The following is an 11,657-nucleotide window of genomic DNA, read 5'->3' as shown; positions in this document are numbered from 1 at the left end:
GAGTGGCCACACGGCAGGGCCGCTGCTTCCCCCGGAGTCTCCAGGCACCCGGCGCAGCCAGACTCCTCCGGCCGCGGCGGTGGCGGCGGCTGCAGCAACGGCGACGGCAGCACCAGCAGCGCGGAGCCAGAGGTCGGGCCCGAGGCCCCAGGCTTCGTTGCCGCCATCTCGTCACAGCGGCCCCGCCGGCCCCGCCGACTCAGAGCCGCCGCCGCCGCCGCGGAAGAGGCCCGAGTACTAGGACCCGCGGCCGCCATCTTGTTTCCCGTTTGAAGGGAGAGTCCGTTGCGAGGGAGAAGAGTAGAGGGCGGGGCAGTGCGCGGCGGGCAGCGCCGACTACATATTCATGAGGGGGCGGGGCTCCGCGGAGCCCGGCGAAGGTGAAGCCCTGACCTGGTTGGCGGGAGTTGAGGTCTCATTAATATGTATTAGTTATGCTGTGGCTGTCTGCGCGTCTGCTTCCAATCTGTAATTTCCTCTTATTGAATCAAATGAAGTTAAAGACCGAGAGGAGCTATTTGGAATTTCGTAGAGCTGTTGAACTTTATGAAGTAATTAGACCTATTTATCCTTCAGTACCCTAGTAATAGAGGCTAACGTCAGTAAAGAGTAGGGGAATTATCCAGAACCTTGCCTTCGTGCTTCTTTTACTGTGAGGGTAGCTGTTGCGACTGAGACCAGGCCTACTGTGACCGGCTGCTAACTGCCAAAAATAACAACAGCTCCTCTTCAGCCCTCATCTCCATATCCTCCCACCCCACATCACTTCCTGAATCTCCCCTCTTGGCTGGCAGAACCGTATTTTCCAGGTTTTTTGTCTTCCCCAGACCCTCAGCCCTCTTTCAGACTGCTTCCTTGAGCTCTCCCTCTTATCTGAGGTTAAAAGTGGGTATTCCTCTAGGATCATGCCTGGGTCCTCTTTTCTCAGGTGATCTGACTCCTCTAATCCACCTCACTTTTTCTGCTGCTGAAACTTCCAAAATTATACCACAGTTCAGACCTCCTGAGTCTATCCCTGTATATTCAACCCCCTGATGCAAACGTCCTCGTGAATATATGCACCCCTCAAGCACAAAACTAAAGTTGATGTCTTCCACCTTCATTTCCAGTTATTTCCCTCATTCAATTTAAGGCACTAACCCTCCCAGTTCCTCAACATTCAAGGCTAGCAAGTGTTACCTTTTGCTGTTCTCCCATATCCTGTCAGTTTCTTTCCTGTCAATTCTCCCACCATCATGACTATTTTCCTACCCATTCTCTCCTCTTCATCCCACTCTTACTGTCCAATTTAGGTGTTAACGTCTGCCCCCTACATTATTGCAGTAGCTTCTATAACTTGTCTCCCTCCACTGTATCCTCCATAGGGTTTAACATTTGCTTCCTAAAGAACAGCTCTGACCTGGCATTCTTGTTTGGATGGAGTGCTCAGATACAGAAAGTCTAGGGGAAAGCATGGCTCCCTCCTAATAGAGAGATGGCTCTTGTGTAGCAATTCTTCCACTCCACTTTCTTTGCACTCAGGTAGATTTGGAGCAAGGCAGCATTAAACAAATGTGTTTCCTGTTGAGAATCTTTAAAGAAAGCCCAAATTTCCTAAGGAGAGCAAAATCTAAATGGCAGAATGTAATGGAAGGTCTAGGAAACCCTGGCTTTCCATGAGATTGCTCAGAAAAAGGAAGCAGTTCCTGAATTGGTGGTAAACTGATCCAAGGCAGAGTGACTGGTGGAGGTCAGAGAGCAGAAAAAAAAAAAATGTGGATCTCCAGATGAGAACCAGGTGACTAAAGAACAGACAAACATTAAAACGGGGCAATAAGTAGTTGAAACAAGGGCTTGTGTGCACAGAGGCTCAATCAGAATCTGCCAGACTCAGAAGGACTGTCCTTTATCCAGGCATCCTCCTCACTTCATTCCCCACTTGAGGTTCTTGAGATTCTTAAGAATCTTTGCCCAGATTCTGACACAGGAAGCCTGTGGTCCAGAGACAAGCCAACTACCATTAGAAAACAGGGTCCTTGTTATGGGGCTATTAGCACTTGACAATTTGGGGTTCTTAATCTGAAGTCTGTTTATTATTAGATGAGCTGAGCCATGAAAGTATAACATCTTTCTTGACTACAATTAAAAACAGGAGATTTCTTTTTGCAGAGGGAAAAAATAAGCAGTCTGGACCAAAAACCAGGAGATCTGGGATTTTCCTAGCCTCTTTCCCCCTTTTATAGGTCAACTTGTGATTTCTTGAGCCTCAGTCTCTTTTATCTTTCAAATCAAAGCATATGGGAATTTAGCAGTTTTCAACCTACAGTGCACTCAACACATCCCCCCAGCCCCCAAAGTCTTATCTTAGATCTTCTGAGCCAAACTGAGAATGGGATGTCACTCCATATATTTTTTTTTCCCTTACTAATATACTCCTAGGTAAAACATTGCAATAAATTCAAAGGCTTCTTCCAGGTCTAATGGTCTAGAACTCTGACTCCTAGTTTCCAGTCTCTCCTCTATGCTGTTGCTGAAGTCCTCTTACTGAAGCAGTGGCAGTGACAGAAAGCAGGGCAAATGTAAGAAATCTGGAGGTCAGTGACCACATGGGAAAACTAGGGTCACAGCTGACAATTGAAGAAAATAAAGTAGCTAGAAAAGAAAACCAATTAGAAAAACGAGCGTGCAGTGGGCATTTTGTAGTGTTTAGTATACCAGCAGCATCTAAACCTCTTCCTACTTGAGAGATTGCCCCCATTCTGTGCAGTACTGATGAGACTATGGAAGCTGAATCAGGGAGCTAGAGCTCTCCCTGCCCCTTGGCAGCCCACACAGGACATATGATGCAAGTCACTCCTTTCTGAACTTGACTCTTTAGGAAGTAATGTGACGATACATTGACAAGTTCAGAATCAGAGAGACAGTAGGTGTCCAGCTGCAGTAGGTCTCTGAGGAGCATAGGGCATGGGTGGGACATTGTGGGACAGTGATCATTCAGATTGTTCCCGAGGTGTGCATTCGGTGGTGGTGCCCACTACCTGGCCTGTCCTAAACTGCAACCCATTTTCCATATGCAGCTCTCCAGCTCCCTGTACACTGCTGAGTGGAGCAGCGGGGAGGGGGGGGGAGCAGCGGGAGGGTCAGGAGAGGCCTGCTGTGCCATGTGGGCCAGCTCTCTGGCCTTGCCTGATCGAACTCAAATCATAGAGGTGATAGCACTGAGGCTTAACCCCCAGGCCACCAGGGAGGCCCCATACCCTCCTCATCTCTTCAGGCCTTTTCCTCAAGCCAAATTTCTCCCTTCAGATTTCTTTTATGTTGAAGGTTCTTGTTACAGGGGCCTTCCTGTTGGCCTTGGGGTTGAAGTCTCAGTGCTATCAAGCTATCGCCAGCCACTGCAGCACTAGTTCAGTCCTGGCCAGGGAGGTGACCCACATGACCCAGCAGACCTCTCCTGTCTCACCCACTTCTCCCCTCAGCAGTGTATTTCAGTTGACCTTCCTGTTCTTTTCCCTACTCTGTCTCTGGTGAATCTTCTCATCCGCCTGCACTACTGGCCTATACCCCAGTTCTTGTATGCATAAATAAATAAAATAAATCTTTTATTATTTTTTCTTTTTTTAAATAATATAATAGTTTATTTTTACATCATTTTGTATTTTTTTCATCTCAATTGTAATCCCTGTGGGTTTCCCATCACCGAGTCACCAGTGTGCCATCACTATAGTCCTGTGCACTTCCCTCCCCCATTTTCTTTTATTGTTTTTAAAAATAATTTTTTCAGATTTATTTATTTATTCATACAGAACTGGGGTAGAGGCCAGAGGTGCAGGGACGGTGAGAGAGGATTCACCAGAGACAGAGTGGGGAGCAAAACAGGCAGATTGACAAAAGTACACTGCTGAGGGGAGCAGCAGGTGAGACAGGAGAGGTCTGCCAGCCGTGTGGGTCACCTCCGGGCCAGGGATCAAACTCATGCTGAAGTGGCCTTAGATTCTGAGCGCTGTGCTTTAACCTACTGTGCCACCAGGGAGGGCCCAAAATAAATCTTTAAAAAAAAAAAAAAAGACTTGCTGCAGTTTTCCTATGGCTTATCTTCAGGCCCTTCCCTTTTGTCTAAGAGAAAAATTAGTTCATTTTTCACACTAGCCTCTTTATTTGTCATCTTTCCAGCCTCCTCCAGACTCTTTCCAAACACTCTATAAATACCAATAAATGTGGTCCCTTCCCTACCCCTTCAAATTCACAGCCTAACTGAGAGGCAAAATATAAATTTAAAAATTATGACAGGAGAAAAAGAATTAGAATTACAAGCTCTACAGCTAAGATACATACAGGGTGCAGAGAGCAAAGAGAAGACAGGGGGAGGCTTCACAAAGGAGGGGACATGCATGCTCTGTCTTGAAGTCTGAGGGGGTCACCAGGTAGGCACAGGGAAGGTATTCCAGGCAAAGAGAAACAAAAGCAGAGGCACAAAAGTGCACAAGTCAGGACGCATGTGAGGCTGAGAAGGAATCTGATGTCGCTAGGACATTGGGTTGGAAATGAGGCTAGAATATTGGAGAAATAAAAGAAATACCAATAGAATCTATCAAGCAACTATATCGTGTTAGGCATATGCTAAGTGAAAAATATCTAATTTAAACCTAACCCTGTGAGATATTACTGTCTCCATTTTACAGTGGAATTATTGTCCTCATTTTAGAGTGGAATATTGGGGGGCCATTAGAGATCACAGCTGAGTCCAGGAAATATTACGTATGGATTTATAGTGTATTAGGATAACTCTTAATCCTGTCATTAACAATGAGAGATAAAAGTAATCTAAGCAGACTTCATTCCATCCCTTTGGAGTTGAGGTACCACTGGAGAAATGCTCCCTAACATTCAAGTATTAACAAATACAGACAATCCCTACTTTTCAAAAGTTTGTGTTATGTCACTTTGCTTTTACCTAAGACCTACATTAGTACCTGTTTGGCTAACTGAAGAAAATCCAAAAAGAATTTTTGCTTTTATGACATAAGGCAAATAATGAAAAGGATAAGCACTCCCTGTGTTTAGTTTACCATGAGTGAAAGGCCCAGCTCTTTCCTCCAAGCTCTGCCTTGCCCAGGAATTACTTTAGATAGCCTGTGTGTTTAGCATCTCACTCCTGCATTTACTGTGTGTTAAAGCTTCTTTAGGTTTTTGTGTGTTGTTTGGTATGATTTGGGGATGCTTGAAAATTTTTCCATATGAATGAATGGTAATGCTTCTTCACTTTATGCCATTTCAGTTTCCCAAAACTTTCATAGGAACACCCCACCTTCCAAAAACAGGGAAAAGCTGTATCTGTCAAGTGCCTACTATGTGGCAAGACAGCGTAAGGACTGAGAATTCAGCAGCGGACAAGTTGGGCTAGGTATGGCTACTGAGCTGGTTGGTGTTAGGGAGGCCAGCTGTTGGTACATTCCAGAATTGTGTCATAAATGGCATCCCTTTGTTATGCCTTTAGGGTCTAACAAGGTTTGAAGTAGTTTGCGTGTCCAGAAAACAAATCCAACAAGCACACTGGTGGGGGAAAAACAGCTTTAAAGTTCAAAAAAAGAGGGTACATGGCTTTACTCCCGGATATGATGAGAGGGAAAGTCCCCATTTTGTCATAAATACATGAATGAATAATTTATAGTGACCAGAATGGAGAGTTTGCTTGAGAAGAGTGTCCTTTTATGAGGGCAGAAGAAAAGGTCAAGGAGGTTACAATACATCCTCTGGTTTGGAGAGAAAGAGATAGGAAAATGGGTTTGGCTAGAGACTGGGGAACAGAGAGTGACCTCCCAAGTTCCTTCATCCTACACCAATGTACCAGCGGCCAATGAGAAATGATTGCCTCTCTTCCAGAAGGGTCATTGTCCTCATGATCGCTTCTCTTTAGCAGGGTCATTGTCCCACAGCTCTGTGTTTACCAGGCTCTGAGTTCTGCTACTTCCACTGGAAAAGCCTACAACCAAATCTCCGAGGGTTGCACTATTGCTGAGTGGCCAGCAGAGGGCAAACTGAGACCACTGCGCTCTCCACTCTGCCTCCTCTCAGTTTCTGGGAGCCAAATTCAAAATGTGAGAAGCCGAATGGGATTTTATGAAGTTGCCCATTTACCCAGGTCTAAAGAAAAAAGATTTTTTAACGCCATGTAGTGAGCTCATGGTAATGCAGGAACTAGAAACCATGTTCTCTGTGTAAATACATAACCCAATTCTCTATAGATTCCACCACACCTAGATTTCTCCTGTCTCATATTTATTTCTAGAACGTCTGGTCTTTAGTGGTATCTTTTCTGTAAAAAGGACTTGCCTCTCCAGTTAGACTGTAAGTCCAAGGACCATGTCTTGACCAAGATTGTACATCTTCTCTTCCTGGATTTAGCTCAGAGTTCCATAGGCAGCCTGTGTCTGATACAGATTGAGGGCTTCAACAAATACTGTGAAGTTGCTGTGTGGACAGCCCAACAATAGTTCCTGAAAATATAGAGATGGCGATGAAAATGTCTTGCCCTCAAGGAGCTCACCACCTAGGGATAGATAAGGCAATATGTCAACAGTAAGAGAGGAGTTTTTACCAGCAGAGTAGATAAAGCCACATGAAAGCACAGAGAGGAAATGATAGTTATCTACATGGGACACAAAAGTGGGTCTTAAAAGAAGAATGAGGACTTATCAAACAAGAGAAATAAAAATTCCAAACAGAAAGACTAGAAAAATAAGTCAACACAGAGAGACATAAAGACATAGTGTGTTAGGTAAAAATGGTCCAACATCAGATATTCAAGTGTAGGTGGGAAGTAGTAAATAAGGCTAGAAAAGAAGCTTGAGGTCAACTGCAAAGCTGACTGATGCCTGTTCATTCATTCAACAAACTGTACTCCCATGTGCCAAGTAACAATGTGAAAAATGATGGCTCATGCAATGAAAGTAAAAGCATAGAAATAATAATGATGAAAACACTCATGTCAGGCTCTCCCTGGTGGTGCAGTGGGTTAAAGCACATCACTATGAAGCTCTCCACAGCCACTGCAGCACAAGTTGGATCCCCAGCCAGGAAGGTGACCCACATGGTGTAGCAGACCTCTCCTGACCCGCCTGCTGCTCCCCCTAGAAGTGTACTTCAGTTGATCTGCCTGTTCTGCTTCCCACTATCTCTGGTGAATCCTCTCACCCTCCATACCTCTGGCCTGTATCCCAGTTCCGTAAGCATAAAAAAAAATTATTTTTATTTTTTAAGATTTATTTATTTATCCATACATAACTGGGGTACAGGCCAGAGGTGCAGGGGCGGTGATAGGATTCACCAGAGATGGAGCAGGGAACCCAACAGGAAGATTGACAAAGTACACTGCTGAGGGGGGCAGCAAGCGGGTCAGGAGAGGTCTGCCACGCCATGTGGGCCACTTCCCAGGCGGGGATCGAACTCATGCGGAAGTGGCTTTAGCTTCTCAGTGATGTGCTTTAACCTGCTGTGCCACCAGGGAGGGTCCAAAAAAATAAATCTTTTTTTTTTTTTTAAAAGAAAGAAAACACTAGTGTCATTGAATTCCAATGATTATTACACCTTGATTCTAGGGTTCATTTCTTACTTGAATCAAATCAGCCAGTTAAGAATTTCATCTTTAAGGTTTATTTATTTTTGGCCCTCCCCCATGGCACTTAGGGTTAAAGCGTAGCACTGCGAAGCAGGCCCTGCTACTTCAGTGCAAGTTCAACCCCTCCACCATGGAGGTGATCCACATGGCACAGCAGACCTCTCTTGTCTCACCTGCTGCTCCCCTCAGCAGTGTACTTCGTCAATCTGCCTGTTCTGCTCCCCACTCTGGCTGTGGGGAACCCTCTCACCCTCCCTGCTCCTCTGGTCTGTACTCCAGCTCTGTATGCATAAATCTTTAAAGATTTATTTACATATGCATACAAGAGCTGAGGTGTAAGCAAGAGGTGCAGGTGGTGAGAGGATTCACCAGAGACAGAGTGGGGAGCAGTGCAGACAGATCCACTGAAATACAATGCTGAGGGGAGCAGCAGGTGAGACAGGAAAGGTCTGCTGTGCCATGTGGATCACCTCTCTGGCCGGGACCAAACTAGTGCTGCAGGGGCTGCAGATAATTTCATAGTACTGAGGTTTAACCCCTTGCACTGCCAGGGATGCCCTATTTTCATTTATTTTTAAAAAGCATTCAGTAAGCCTCTATTCTATGCTAGGCACTGTTCTGGAGTTAGGGATTCAGAGGTGATCAACAGTTCAGGTCCAGGCTGACATGGAATTTTCATATCTCATGGGGAGATAAGTCATATGCGAGTGAAGAAATACTTTTCAGATCATAGCAAGTAACACAAAGGAAATAAAACAAGACTAAGTGCCAGCAAATGACTGGATGTTGGAGATCGTCAGAAAGGCTAGACCAGGGAAATTTCACCAAAAAGGCATTTGAGTTGAATGAAAGGTCAGCAGGGTGAAAATTGAGGGATGACCATTCCAAGCAGGAGAAACCTCAAGGGCTTAGACCCCCAGCTTGAAAGGAGCCATCATGGGATATTTACACCATGGAAATTGGCAACTGCTCTAAGCCAGGTGGGTCCGGGCTGTTTGCTGCATCCAGTGACAGAAAGCAGCACTTTGTGTTAGTGTATATCAGGCACAGGGAGAATTGTGTGAAGTCAGAGGGCGGGTGGAGGCAGGTCATGGAGGGACTTACAAAAGGGTTTGCATTTGGGCGGAAGTGCAATAGACAGGTTTTAAGCAAGGAAAAGATAGTACCCGATTTCTATTTTTAAATGGCAGCGCTGGTGGCTCCTCATTGTCACCTCTCGGTCCATACAGTGCTTGTTACCATCTAGCCATGGGGCCCATTCGGTGGGGCTATAGCTACATCTCTACAAGCCTTGTGGAAAGAAGTCTCTGAGATCAACTGTGTTTTGAAAGTCCTCGTGGGTGTGGAGGAGGGAGGGGTGGAAGTTCCATTCTTAGTGATGACACCTGCAGTAGACAGTCTCTGGTCAGTAGTAAAACTTAGTACCTGGATGAAAGATAATCTTCTTTCATCTTTCACTGAAGACACTTTGTTCCCATTCAGCCTCCCCTCTGATGACTCTTTGAGAGTAAGGGTTATGTGTTCCCTGTCCCACTTTTCTGGTAGCTCTCCAATGAGAATGCTCGTGTGTAAGCTCTCTTGGGAAGAGAGAAAGGAAAAAGGCTTAGGAATGTTCATATAAAACTCACACAAAAAAATGCAGGTGAGCTTCACAGGCTGCTTTGCAGGTTGTTTCTTTGGCATTCTTTTAGGTCACCTACACAACATCTGGAGACCCAAGTGGCTTTCTCCTAAATTAACAGTAGGTTTTCGATGATCATTTGTTATACAGGTGATCAGCTCTGACCTGTTTGAAGGGTGGGCATGGAGTTGTTCACTTGACAAATTAACGTCGACAACTGCTATAAATATGACTTTTCTCCCAATGTACCTAAATTGGATCCAGCTTTAAGGGTCAATTTGTTCACCTTTTTAGGACATCAGCAAGTAAAGGCAATGTAAAGGCATGTGGCTTTAAGGAAGGAATTCTTGCAAGTCAGTTATTAAGCACAATAATTATTAAACATTAAATTATATAATAGGCGATTACATAAGTTATAGTTAAAACATTTAACTTCCCACCTCCTAATTATTTGCTACACGTTGCTGTTGCTATGCCTACATTATCTGTAAAATGGCAATACTACACAATGGTGTCCCACTGTGCAGCTCCACATTCAATGATGTCACATTGGCAGCCTGTAAGTAGCCATCATGGGAGTATTTACACCATAGAAACCAGCAACTGCTATAAGCTAAGGCTTTTCTTTTCCACTGGACAGCTGGTTGTTAACTATTTACCAACACACCCTTATGGAGGTCCTCTGTTGCGGACCCTGTTATGTAACTCTCTTATGATGAATCTGCTTTTAGAATCTTATTGACAGAATGAAGTGGACTAGGCAAACAAGTCTTTCCTTGACATTGATCTCAAAGACCCTTATTGATATGGTAATTTTACACAAACAACCTTCAACCCAAGCTGAAATCTTTTAGCCACAAATAACATAGGAGGACTATTTGAAAGAACAAGGATATTATTCAACAAACTTTTATTTAACAGCTATTATGGGCAAAGTTGTGTGCTAAAGGCAGGGGAGGATATTAGATAAATAGTCTGTTCTCAAGGAACAGTTGGAGGAGATGACACAAAACCTTTGAAGATACATTGTGCTAAGTGGAGATACAATGTGCTAATGGAGATACAGAAGCTCAGAGAGAGAAACTAACTTAGAGACCATGAAGAATACTTTATCAGGAACCTGTATTATGGTGACAGTGTTTCTGTTGCTGTTCACTTTGTCCCTGGCACCCAGCCTGGTGCTTAGCACAGGCTTGACATTCAATGACTGTTAGAAGAATAAAGGCGGCCATGATTACTTTGACCCTGGAAAAATGGGCTGATCAGACATGAAAGAGTGGGTAGAGATTAAAAAACAAAAAAACAAAAAAGAATGTGCAGAAGTGAGGGGGGTGGAGAGGCAAAATAATTCAGCACATTTAAAGAAAGAAAAGGGCTGATGTAGCAAGAGGATTCAGGCAGATAAGGATGGTAAAGATGAGAGTAAGAGGTGGGTCTCAAGTATCAGTAGAGTTCTCCCAAGACAAAAGGTGCTGGCTTATTATGTATAGCCCTGGGGTCAGAGCTAGTTGCCTCACTGAGAATCAGATTTCAGTTAAAGAACTGTCTACCAGAGCTGTCCAACAAAGCCAAGGTCTGCCTGGGAAGGCAACTTGCAAGTTCCCTAGGAAGGTAGCAAGGGACAAACGTGGTGTAACAAATTGCAATAGGTAGGTACATTTTTTCCTCCCAGATTTTGCAAGACTGCATCAAGTCTTCTTTCTTAAGAAGGATGTAAGTTAACACACTGGACAACCTTCCTCAATAGCAATTCTACAGAAAACATAAAAACCTTCCCTTAAGTGTTTCTTGTGCTGAAGGCCCTCCTATGAAAGAAAACTATCTTTTCAAAGCACTGAGATGTTCATTCATGCATGTAGCAATTATTAATTCAGTAGTTCATGTATCAGGGACTTTGCTGTAAGTGCTAGAAGTGCAGATATAATGAAAAACAACAACAAAACACCAACTTCCTGCCCTCATGTTGCAGAGTGGAAGGAGAGTCCATGGGTGGCTTACAATGGGAACCTTCTGAGAAATGTGTCCTCAGGCAAATTCATCATTGTGCGAGTGTCACAGTGTAATTACACTATCCTAGACAGAGAGCCTGTTACTTAAGAGGCTGTTGGGACCACCATCATCCACTCAGTCTGTCATTGACTAAGACACCATTAAGCAATATATGAATACTCTTACATTCCAATAACCATGATACAAAGTACCACAAAGACCCAAAATTTGCTTCCCTTGTTGGGTACTCATGTAATTCTCAGAGCAGAAAGGACTCAGAGCTGACTTTTGAGAAGTGAAAAGGAATTTACTAGAAGGAGTATAAGAAAGACCATCCAAACAGAAGGAAAACATACAAAGACAAGAAGGCGTGAAAATACATGGCCAATTTGGGGTGGGCAGTGGTTGGTCAAAGTGTAGGTAGATTGTAATGGTGAGAAGGAGTCAAAA

This window comes from Condylura cristata, unplaced genomic scaffold (genome assembly GCF_000260355.1).
Source record: "Condylura cristata isolate star-nosed mole 26May11 unplaced genomic scaffold, ConCri1.0 scaffold00015, whole genome shotgun sequence".
Classification (NCBI taxonomy): Eukaryota; Metazoa; Chordata; class Mammalia; order Eulipotyphla; family Talpidae; genus Condylura; species Condylura cristata.
Note: the sequence above shows the minus strand (reverse complement) of the source record.